We start from the raw sequence: 13664 nt of genomic DNA on the forward strand, positions 1-13664 counted from the left end.
ATTACCTTCCCCTGCCTGACACTATCTCCATCACATCATGTGTCCTTTCCCTGCCCTTTATATTCCTTCTCTTCTTAGCACTTGCCCATGACCCACACTCCCTGCATGACCTACACTCCCTTCCTGCCTCATATCTTGCACCAAAACAACTATTGTCCACACCTGATGCCCCTGCCAGTTTCCCACACACTTGGTTCTGACCCTGGCCCGTATTGTCGTAAGCTTCTAACATATTTTCCTTTTTAGCGTATTCCTACACATACGAAGTGTTGTAATGGCATTTCCAAAAGGCGTATTTGCTCCACATAATTTGAAATTTTGTATTGGCTATGTTGTCAAGTCTATAATTCATGCCATCAGGAGAATCGACAGCGTGCAAACATACGCAAGAATTTGAAACTACATACTAGCAGCACCCACTTTAAGTATGTTCCACGGCCTCCGTTTCCAACTCTAAACATGAGTTGTACTGTACGTACATCGGGAGAGGAACTTGTATCATCTACGTCACAGTGGCTCCATGCACTAGCGAAGCAAGATTTGCTTTGCACCTCTCTTCACAACACATAAAATGACTGTGCAGAGTTGACATTTGTTTAGAGTTTTCTCCTTTCTTTCCATTTCATGCAGTTCTCCCACCACACAACTAACCTTATGCAGTCGCTAAGTATTGATTTTACACTAATATAGTTTTTAAAAATCATTGGCTACAGATGACATATATTTAAATACAGAGTTCTGCTCCTGTTACCTTTGTGTATTATTTTGGGGTTCAGTTTTTTTGGCCTCGTCGGCTGGGTCTGCATAAACCGTGAATTCTTCCACGTCTTTCCGGAAAGAAAACGAATTTTCTTGTTGCGTTGTTATGATTTACCAAGCCACTGTTGTTGTCCTCTTTACACACACACACACACACACACACACACACACACACACATACACTCTATCTATCTCTCTGTCTATGTATATATATATATATATATATATATATATATATATATATATATATATATATATATATATATATATATATATATATATTTATATATATATATATATATACAAGAAAATCCATCTCATTTCTGGAAACACATGGAAAAAAAATCACTGTATATCCTGACCCAGCTGACGAGACCAAGAAAAACTGAACCCCAGAATAATACACAGGTGTAACAGGAGCAGGACTCTAGACTGAAACAAATGTCGACTCTAGCCAATGATTTTAAAAATGATATTAGTTATTGCTGTCGTGATCAACAACAACAACAACAACGACGACGACGACGACGACGACGACGACGATGTTAAAACTAGCATCAGTATTGTTGCCTCAACATCAACACTGACATCAGTATCGACATTAATATCATCAGCCACAACCTTGACCGGTGGAAGGCTTTTACTTCACTTTGACCCAATGTATTTTGGTCTGTTTAGTACGTCCTTCACATTATTGCACCAGCTACTTCCCCGTCACACACACACACACACACACACACACACACACACACACACACAACGAATCTTTCCTCCCCTCACAACCGAACATTACCCAAGAAGTATTGTTTGTGGGGTCGTATTGTAAGTGGCTTTGAAGATTTCATAACACCGCTTCCTTTGCGATTTATTCCTTTCATTTCACCACATAATATTATCTTTATATTAAGGACGCAAAACTGCAAAATGTCAGTATTAAAATTATGTAAAGAGTAATCAAGAGGATGAAAAGATGTAACATGCAAAATAAACCGGTATGGAGGGGATGTTACGAAGCCACCTGCACCACCCAGAATACGGTGGCCAGCTCAGGGACCACAATAACACTGTGATGGCATCTCACATCGCCACCTGGCTGACCACCTACACCGGCCTGCTCTTAAGTGGGCAAGTCTGTTACACTGAGGAGGATGTTGAGTTTGAGGAAGTGAGACATTAGAGAGAGATAAGGGAGGAAGAGAGAGAGATAAGGGAGAAAGGGAGAGAAGACAGAGAGAGAGAGAGAGAGAGAGAGAGAGAGAGAGAGAGAGAGAGAGAGGAAGGAAAGGATAGAGGATGAAAGGGAGGGATGCAGTGACAAGAGAGCAAGGAAGAAAGACGGAAAGAAGGGAGGAAGGGTGAGTGGTGGAGAGAGAGAGAGAGAGAGAGAGAGAGAGAGAGAGTTAATACATCATCTATAGTAAAGACAACTGCGCTTAAATCAGGAAGTGCGTTTTGTATTTTGTATTGCTTTCTCCAGAGTATTTTATTCAGCTCAAGATAGACATATTGTTCAGGTATAGTCTTCATTATTCCCTTTGCAACATGACCTCAACCCGAAAACTGCACCAAGTTTGGCTTGCAATAGTAAGAATCATGTGACAGAGACATAATCAGCCTGAAGGAGATAGCCTCTCTCTCTCTCTCTCTCTCTCTCTCTCTCTCTGGTAGGCCAAACTGACTGGTTAATGCAGCCCCCACACTCATGAACACGGTACATATACAAAGTCAATACAAAATAGATCACGAACGCCACAGCAACCATAGCTAAGATAATCAAGAGGCCGGGGTGAGTACCAGAGACAAATATTCACGAAGGACTACACACATGCTTCTTTTTACAATTATGAAACAGCAGTAACAAGTATCGCCACGCTTAACTGTGGTGGGTCAGCTGCCCTAACATGACACCCGTGACGTCGAAAAACACCGATACAAAGCTTTTTTTTTTTTTTTTTTACACGATCATTCTTTTGCACCTGTAAACTGACAGTATTAACTTGCTCAATAAAGTGGCGTCCTCTCTCTCTCTCTCTCTCTCTCTCACACACACACACACACACACACACACACACACACACACACACACACACACACACACTTCAGCCATAACTCACCAATACAGAGTTCATTCCTGTTGCAAATTGGCGTGGTAAAATTACAATGCCATCCTGTGGTCAGCAAATTAAGTATCTTGAATCATGATACATGGTTCGCTTTAACCTTCAGGCTTCCACTGACGAATTTTTTATTGTATATCGGTAAACGCCAGGTAATATTGTTCATTTATAAAACCTACCTCCGTGGGACTGTTAAAACCCATCTTTAGTAGCATCTTTGTTGATATAGAAGTTTGCAGTTTAAGTTTTCACCAGGCAATATTTTTAAGTAAAGAAAATCTGGTCACAGGACTTGATATTAACGCTTACGAGCACTTGGCATGTAATGCATATTCATGTTTGTTTAATCTCAGTTGTGACCTACTATCACTAATGTTTATGAAGGTGTAAAACTGCGGCCTAGCATTTCCCCTGTCAATACATTTTTATATATAAAAGGCAGGTTGAAAAAAATATTTATATATCGTCATGGTGGTAAACAAAATTTCTGCTGAAAAAAAAATCCAAAACTGATGTGAGGAAGGTGTAGAGCAGCACATAAACGCCAATACCAGTTAGTTAATTTGTACGCGACCCCATTACCGCCGATATCTGTTTTCGATAATGGTGATTATGTCTGGCAACTAGCTGATGCTTCTGTGGGAGGGTAGGTGGCCAGTCCGACCCTCACCCCATCACACCCCTACGTTGTCACACTCATCATACTCTGACACCTTCACAGCACAATATTTTTACTACCCACACCATCATCATAGACTAGCACCCTGATCTCACCACACGCTCTAATATCCTCATCACACAAACACAGTATTTCTACACACACCCTCATTATACACTGTCATTCGCATCACTCACTCTGATTGCTTCACCACACCAACACATCATCGCCACACATTCTTAAAGCCCTCATAACAACACCTTTTGACATCTCAGCCACACACCATCAATAAGAACAAGAGACACGGGAAGACTCTGCATTCCCCTTTCCCTGTCCTGTCTGCAAAAACAAATATAACGTACAATAATCTTCCTTTCGTAACCAAGGTGTACTCGCATTTTCTGTCGGTGGAACAAGAGGCATGAGAAGATTCAGTAATGTCCTTTCAGAAAGAAAGAAAAAAAAAAACAATTACCACAGGAAAGCGATTGTAAGAGTATATGTGAATGTGTCCCCAGTATTTTAACGTTTTTCCTTTCTCAGTCTCTGTAATGTAAAATATGCATCACCACCAGGATAAAATAAAGGCACTTCATCACACCCTACGATAAATCTAGTTCCAGCCGACAACAAACTTGTTTGTAGAGTTTTCAATCATTATTTCAGCAAGAATACTTTTTTTTTGCCCCGGTTGTTTATTTGTTATTATGATTATTTTGTTGGTGGTAGCACGAGTTACTTAAACAAATCGCTGTCTTAACAAAAAGCTTATAAGGATACAAGTACAAGAGAATGCTATGACACAGCATCAAAAACAAATGACCAAGACTGAGGGGTCTTCCTGCTTTACTCTCCTTAGCTTAAATTCACAGAAAAGCTACCATGATCACCGCCTACCCTTGAAAAAACAAAGTGAGCTGGCCAATACATATTGTCGTCTGCTTTCCTTTGTACGCGTTTGTATGTTCTAGAAAACCTTGCAGCCTCGTCACTGAAATAAAGTAACATTTGATAGATCCTTGCTAACACCATGAAATTTTATCCATCCTGAGAGAGCACCACATTAATGATGGGAATAATCAGGATTATATCTAGCTCCTCCTGTTGCAGAAATCTACTCCGAGCTTAATAAAATCAGGAAAGTCCGGCAAACATAAATAAATAAATAAATAACGTTTACGAGAACAAGGCCCCCAAATCAGCATATTCAGTTCCCGTTTTAGCTGGAACGTGACATGCAGTATTTGCCCCTCCTCTTTGCACCCCATTCACCAAGTTCTGAAAACAATTTTACGATCTGGTCAAAGTAACTGACTGGAGTGCTGAAAATAAAAATCCTGTTTGCTTGCGTGGCCACGCTGCACGTAGGCAGTTAGATTTACTGATTCTCTTTATTTTGTATTCCTAATTTCATCAAGACATTTCAAGGTCTTCATTATTCTAGCTAACTTATCAGTTTTTATTTCCATGCTTATTATTGTCTTTTTCCTTTAATCCTACTGCATCTTCTCCATATTATTCACCATTACTTGTTGGATATAATCTGTGTTTACCCCTCGCATACCTCTCGTCTGTTAGTATTTGCAGGATCGCTATCGGTGTGCCGTTTTAGATATTTAGTATTGTACAGCAAATTTCTCTTACAACTCTTCGACAGCTGCACCGCCTCCAGCCAGAAATGTTGTGCAATATTCTCTGCATTTACCTGCGTACATTTTTATCTTAATGGTATAAGGCCTGAGTTTATCTGGTAGGTGCAGAGGTGTATATGAATTTCTTCTGGTAACAGAAATTTAAAAATGTGCCAATGGTTTGACTCAGAGAGTGAAGCCAGGATATCTGGGCCTATTATTTCTAGGACGGAGGTGCTTGGTATGTCTGTCGGACCACAGACGATTCTTTTAATCTGAACGCAAACGACAGACATGCCCTAAGTGAGCTGTGGAAACAGTTGACTATTAGGGGAACTTTTAGCTCTGGCTGTTCCGGAAACTTTTGAGATCACTGTACAACTGAAGAATGACAGTTGTTATGGGTGGGAGGATAGGAAAGCTGGCAGGGCAAGAGGCGCTAAGTGTCAACGGGGTGCAGGCACAGAGAAGGAAGTTCTTATTGTGTAACAACAAAATACTGACTGAAAAAAGGAGAGAAATACCCCGTAAAGACAGATAAGAAACTCAAGACGGAAGAGCCTCAAAGGATTCCAATATCTGTTTCTCCGCTCTTGAGGGGTCGCCTCAGAACGAAGAAAATCCTTGAAGAGAAAAGTGGAAAAATATCTTAAATTCCAGACAGGAGGAGAGGCGGGTCATGACGTTTTCTGGCAACACGCAAAAGGTCGCACAAAAGAAGCCTGCGCACACCTCACGTCTAGAGAGGATATGAAAGATACAAATTCTTCAAAACTGTAAGAGACTATCATTACTTTGAACAAACCTGTGGTAGAAATCGCTTGAAAATGACAGCAATATAAAATGTACATGACATATTATTACTGAAAAAAAAGTATCCTTTGTTTCGACTAGAATGCTTTGATATATACAGTCATTAACTCTATTACAATAGTTCCTGACAGTGGGAATACCATGGACAATTTCGAATGATCACACGTATGTGTTCGAAATGTGGTCATAGTAAAAAACGACGTAAGTAATCAGTGAATATATTAATCTCATTTACAGAAGCCAAATCCATTAGTTACTTCCACCAACGAAGTTGTAGGAGGTTCTGTATTCACCTATGTTTGTATGTTTATTTGTTTCTTTGTCCACACGATATTTCCAAAAGTTCTCAGTTAATTTCAATGAAATTGTGTGGAAGGGTGGGCCCTGAGCCAAGAGAGATTTGATTACATTTGGGGGCGGATCCGGATCCCATGTATCCCTTACAATATATGTTCTCAATGAATTTCAATGAATTTTTGTGGAAGGGTGGGCCATGGACCAAGAAAGAATTAATTACATTTGGGGTCGGCTCCGTATCGGACATCGGCGGAGGTATGCGCTCCCTGAGTGTTTTCTAGCTGATTCTATGTAGCATATATAATATTATATCACCGTCATTTCCGAGAGAAAAACTCATTCATATTCTCGTATCTGAAGTGTGGTCTGATAAAACAAATGTGCAGTGAATGTGAACCTCTCAATTATTAAACCCCAGATCAAGAATAATGTATACTGAGTTGATCTCCCGTTAACTATCTGCGTTGTTCAGTTTTCAGCAGTCAAATTTTCGTTTACATAAACTATTTTAAACATGAATTAGGCTTAGGAGGGGTTGTGAGTAAGATTCCTGAACACTAAGCTTCTTGAACGTCTATTGAATCATGCGACTTGTCTGTGATACACTTCACTCCCACACACACACACAGGATCCCTTGGGCTACATTAACCTCTCTCCCCCCCCCCCTCTCTCTGAAAAAGTAAGCCCCTCCCCCCTCCACACACACACACACACACACACACACACACACTCGCGGAAGCAAGCAAGCGCGCGGGAACTGTACTGAACCGCTAATCTCCAGATTGCCTAACAAAAACGCTGCCAGAAAATTAGGCAGAAGTGAAGCGCTATATTCACGTTTAATTAACCTTAAGTGGTAGAGTACTTTTCATACTCACAAGCCATTACAAAACACGGAGGTATTTATATCCAGGAAATCTAACATTTTAAAACAATGAAATAGCTAACTTATGATTTTTACACATATGAATTAAGACAACTCGTATCACACATCTGACATTTTCCTGTATTACAATGATACGGTATCGTTGAGTTTGTATGTATGTATTTATGCATGTACGGGTATTAATCTATTCCTGCTGCAACTAGACAATTTTATTCATCTTATAGGACACCTGTTATTGCGATGGGGTTAATGGAGGATCATACGATCTCTCCATATAAAGAGGTCTTCCCTAAGGTACGCAAAATCGTCTGGTGAGAGGACGTCTAAAGATTTTATTCAGTCTGGAGAAATACCTCTCGCGTTTTGCTAATAAACTGTGGCGTAGTATTTCTCTTTTGCTTCCGTTCCTTTGACTCTGCTCTCTCGCGTCACTTTCGGGAACTGGGTGTGTGTGTGTGTGTGTGTGTGTGTGTTTTTTACACGATTCCATTCCATTTAGGAGAGAGGTTCTGAACTGGATGGGTTACACTTTTCTTTAACTCTCTAAGTATGAGAGATCTTTCCTAAGCTGAACTAAATCGTCTGGAGTAGCAAAACTAAGCAAGGAAAAATGTCACAACATTTTTTTATATTACAATACTGTGGCATGGTATTCCTCTTGGCATCATATAACGATTTTATTAGTTTTGCAGCTGATCTTGCTACTAATGACGATTTTATATAGCTCTCGAGAGACCTTTTATTCCTGCCACTACATGGCAATTATTTTATTTAGTTTTGAGGAGACTGAATGGAGTTGCTTCTATACCCTTCACTGTCAGGATTCCCCACATATTACATAAATTCTTCTGAAGATACCAAGAACAAAGGAAAAGCACGTCCTTGGGTTGAAGCGTTCAATTATGCAAGCACCATCGTACCTTATTTTCCTTCCCTAAATCCCATAGCTCACGGCCAGGCTTCTATTTTCCCTCGAGGCAACAGGATCAGTAGTGGTATCCCTCGCCTTCCCTACTACGTGCACAATTCATACTACATACTTAGCAATATACAGTTCAGAAAACCAATTTCAAGAGTAGAAGGCTATACCTATGCAGCTTAAACGAGACAGGAATTACTATTACCATTTAAAAAGTGTCGTCTTTCAGATTTTTTCCCCATCCATTAAAGAATAAGAAAAAGGCAAAATACAAATGGTAAAATAAAAATAGAGCGTCAAAAGGAAAAAATCACGCTGACAAACGCAGGAAAAAGGCTAGCTTTAAAGGGCAAAGGCAATCAGACTTGGGATGAGATAATGTAACATGAGATATTAACACAAGTGAGTGGAAAAGGATACTAACTAAGGTAAGATGAGAAAAAATGTCATTCGGTGTCCTGAGTCTTGGAGGAGGAGCATGTGTAACATAAGTGTTATGGGTCCAAATGCCACATGTGTCGTGATTAATTCCATTGCATTTTATCAGACTCATTCAGTAGAGTTAATCAGTCAGTGCAAATTATACCTGTATTTTTTATTATCATTTTTATTCTCCCCCCCCCTCTCTCTCTCTCTCTGTTTATTTTGCATTCCATCCTATATTTATCTTCTTCCTTTGTCGTGTCGTCTTCTGAATCGTTTCTCTTCTTTCATCTCGGGTCTTCTCACTGATTCATCCGTCTTTTTGTTACACTCTTTCTCTCGCTTCTGTCTTTCCATTTCTTAGGCCCCTCCTTCTCAGTTCATTTTGCATTTCATCCTGCGTTTTGTTTCATTTTCTCTCCTGTTTCTTCTAAACTACTTTTTCTTTTCTACTCATCCAGCTTCTTCATGCCAACCCCCTTTATAAAGGATCTCATTTTTCTTTCCACCACTTTCTTACCATCACTCATAACTCCTCCCATTGTATTATTTCATCCTTCCTCTTCTTTCGTGTTCCCTCTAATTATTTTTCTCATCATCCATTTCTCTCCTACTATCTGTCTTCCCATGTCCTTTTTTTCTCGTGGCCCTCGTCATATTCATTTCTTCACTCATGCGTCTCTCCTCTTAATATGCTTTGCAAATCATCCTGTATTTGCTTTCCTCCTCTTTCGCGTTCTCTTCCAACCTCCTTTTCTTTCTGCATCATTCGTCTTCCCTCTGTTTTCTCCCGCTTTTCCTGTCCACTTGTTTCTCGTACCCCTCTTTGGATCTCCATTATCCGCATTTCTCTTCTTCATCTGGTCCCTGTATTGTTTCATCTCGTACATTCTCCTACGGTTTTCGGTCCTTTCCTTTGTCTCTGCATTTCCTCATCTTTCTCCTTTCTGCCGTTCTCGGTCGCCCTCCTTCCTCTCTGCATCATTTCTGCACTTTCCTTTCTTGTTTCTTCTTTTTCCTCTTCATGCATCTCCTTATATGAATCCTTTACCATTAAAAACGAGACATGTTACAGAATTTAACGTTGTTCCAGCTGCTGTCAAACAAATTATCCACCTTAAGAGACTACTCCTGAAGGAAAGGAATTAGTGAATGCTGTATCAAATCACTCATGTTCAAAAAATTTCTCCAGTGATAAAAGAAATAAAAACTGTCTAGTATTAACAAGAATTAAATAATACGTCTTTAAATTGAAGTTAAAACCTGCTGCATTTGATCGTATTTGCAATAACTGTTTACACGTAACAGGTAAAGAAACATTCCCTCTTATCCAATACACTACTATAATAGGACTTAATATTAATTTTTTTTTAGTTTTGCCCCCAAAAGATTATGGGCGATTTTTTGAACTGATGGTGGTAGATGTAGCCTTTATTAACTCCTTCACTACTCTTTTAAGTCGAATAATGTGCGGAGGTGGGAAGAAAAAACTATAGAAGTCGCCATCGTGCTGAAGGGATTACAGGAGACTGGGGCACCCTTCCCTGATTTAAAAAAAAAAAATGAACCTCTAAAATGAAGATCATTCCAAATCCGTTCTTAGCATCTGCACATACACACTCCTACCATTCCTCCTCTTCTTTCCCTCTCCTTGTGAATGTTTCTGGTCACTTTCGCAATCATAAAATCATTTCGTGGTAGCAGGAAGCGTTTAGTATTGTAGTGGTGGTTATAGCATTCTAGGTGATGCATTGCTTAGCCCATCCAGCCCACCATTGGAAAACCCGAGTTCGATTCTCGTGCCGGTCAGACTTTTGGACGATGTTTGTTTCTTCTTTATCCATATTACCACTACCTTCATATGACATTTATGCAAGGTAAAAACAACGATCTGATACAAAACTAACAAAACTAAACACAACGTACTGCTCTACTTTATACGGCATCAAAGTTAAGCAGAAACTCATCATTTAACACGGCACATACTCGTATTATGCAGGTCAATACTGGGCTGGCAAGAGTTTTTGGGCGTGTATGAATCGCTATTTCTTCGTTTAATTAACTGCTCTGACTTGGGTTTAGCTGTAGGTGTTGAAATGTATTGCTGGACAGATAGTATGCTGTTCACTGGACCCTTTACATTTGTGGGATAGAACATTAACATTATGTAGGATAGAAGATGGAGAAGAATTGAGAGGAGTGAAAGTTGAAGAGGAAATAAATACACATGGATAAAAAATAGGAGACATAAGACGAGACAGAACGAGATGAGGGAAACGGAGTGGGAATCAAGAAAATATGATTGAATATGGAAGGAAGCGGATAGGATACAACAAATAAAGGAATAGGAGACAAAGAAAAGAAGAAGAAAAAGTGGGCTGAATGGTGAAGAAAAGAGGTGAATTCAAGACGAAGTGAGGGAAGATTGAAGAGGAAACATGTATACCGATAAAACTGGAGAGGAAAACGTGAATACTAAGAGACAGGAGAAAAAATTATTGTAGGATTTACCAGCTTAGAGTCAGGACATACATTTTGTGCTTTTAATTATTACATAATTTTACTCTGCTTAGGAGACATTTTTCTCATTTGAGGGGTTACATCCAGTCATCAGTAACCACCATTCTATATGATTTTTTTTTTTGTAAGTTGATTAATAGTCCATCAAACGGTGCTTTCTATGTGACTGAACATTGCTTCTAAGCACTAATATATTCGTCAGTTACAACGTGCTAAGCAATTGTGTTTATACATATACTTCACCCCATCCATAGGTGGGAAGAAAGGTCAGAATCATAAAAAATGCTGATGAATATGCTTGATTTTCACGAACACTGTTTTCAGTTGATATTCCAACAATACGATAGTGGGAGTGAAGGTGTGAAGGAGGTAAAAATGTGTTCCAACCCAGGAAAATAAGCACAACAGATAAAGTCAGGAGCAGCTTCGTGATGGATTCATAAATAAATAGTTTTGGTTAGTGTATTATGTAACACACACACACACACACACACACACACACACACACACACACACACACACACACACCACAATAAAAACATGCTAGTGGTGTTGTAGTCACAATACACGTGTGCGTGTACTTTATTATAACTGCGAGCAACAACCATTTTCTACGTGTAAAACTACTGTAACATGAAACTTTTTACGAATAATAGAACTGCGTATATTGTATTAGATTCTGCATCAGCCACAAGCCCTAAATGATGTTTGTCAGTATTGTTATCTCATAATTCTTCTTCCCCCTCCTCCGCATAGCAATTAGGAATGTATTGAATGAAGGGCCAGCGGCGATGGGATGAAAAAAAGGATAGCGGTAGCATAAAAACTGGGTGAGGATGGCGCATGCAAGGGTAATCGGACTGACGGGATTAAAAACAAAAAACGGATATAAGTCAGAGAGAGAGAGAGAGAGAGAGAGAGAGAGAGAGAGAGAGAGAGAGAGAGTGGGGGGGGTCAATCTGGGAGAGAAGTTAAAAAGTAGAATTTTGGAGGCCAGCGTGCAATAATAGTGTCTGCATAACTTTGTTTCCCCAAGACCAGTAATATCTTAGGGAAAACATGAGACCCCAAATATTTCACCAACGAGAAGTTTGGACAATAAACCTGAAATACAGAGGGGTTGTTAAGTTTTAAGGAGAGACAAGTTTTGATTGCTGCTGCCAAGGTTGGTCATGGGAGGTTGACGGTGGGTGCTTTGACTTGCTCGTCGCAACCCTTTCATTTCGGTGATGCAGTTTCTACACAAAGGTCTTGTCATTTACAGACGACTTTGACTAACTTATAAAAGTTCTCTAGCACTGAATGGATTAAGTGAAGGCTGTGACTAACCCCTCTACTTCCAATATCTCTCCTAAGCTGAATAAATTAAGGTTGCCAATATTCGTAAGGGAATCCAGGATGGTCTCCACACAGCTGCACTACACTGGCATACCTCTGTGCAAAGTGCCGTGATGATTAGTGAACGTGCAATAACTTAGCATTATTGAATTTGTGTGTTTATTTGGTGTGATCTTTGATTCCATTAATTCTAACCAAGCTTGGTGGAGGGCAGGACGGTTAGCCAAGAGGTTGACCTATTGCTTGTTAGAACGACAGGCTAAAAGTTAAAGTCGCACGACTACAGTAGATGCAAGTTTGACTTAGAAAGGTGTGCTTGGAAAGTTTATATCGATACAGATCAAGCCTGATGATTGATGGAGGATAATACAAGAACGAAGGGGTTCTATTTTTGTGAACAATCAGTCAAAGGTCAAGGCCACATAGCAAGGTCAAATTTCGACCCGTGTGTCTGTGTGAACAATAGTGTTAAAAACAGTTTTGACCCGAACTGAACTAAGCTTAGTGGACGGACTGAGGATGAGCCAAAGGGATGAGCTAATGTTTTGAGAGTAGTAGGTCAAAGATCAAGATCACATATTGGGGCCAAAATATATATATTTTCAAAATCTGATTTACACCAAATTTTGCAGAAGGGTTCCGGGAAAGGCAAGAACAAATGAATTCTATTTTTAGAACAATCAGTCAAAGGTCAACTCACAGGGAAAGTCAAAAGCCACCGTCACAGAACAAAGTCGAATCAGTTTTTGTCTTATTATCGCCGAATTTGATGGAATGATTTAGGGTCAGATGAGAAAGAAGTTTTTTTCGATTTGAAGAACAACTGGTCCAATGTGAAGGTCATATTCCAACGGCAAATATTCGGCCGTTAGTCCAGTTGGTAGGCGCGGGTATTACACTCACTGAGGGCTCCTTTTTTACTTGTTTCTCCATTGGTCTATATCAACATATGTATCAAAAAAATGGAAATTTCAGTGACAGACTTATAATTATCAGCAAGGGGGATGGATGGCAAGATGAGAAATCGCGACGGAGTAGCATTCCTCATAACCGGTAGAAATGGATAATACATTTAGTAACATCTGGAGGACATATGAAGATGAGATTCTTGTTCATTTAGACGTATCAGATTATGAACTTTAGGAGATACTTCTGGCTACGTCTCCTGATCACGACACTGGAAAGTTAATACAGCAGTCAAGATTTCTCATCTAGATACTCGTGCATTAATCCGGAAGAAAATCCTTCCAGAACTATGTGAAATTCTAACTCTTAACGAAAATAATAAAACACTAGAACTGA

Source organism: Coenobita brevimanus, unplaced genomic scaffold (assembly GCF_032717465.1).
Source record: "Coenobita brevimanus isolate Jiangsu-jjx unplaced genomic scaffold, ASM3271746v2 jjx.HiC_scaffold_2749, whole genome shotgun sequence".
NCBI lineage: Eukaryota > Metazoa > Arthropoda > Malacostraca > Decapoda > Coenobitidae > Coenobita > Coenobita brevimanus.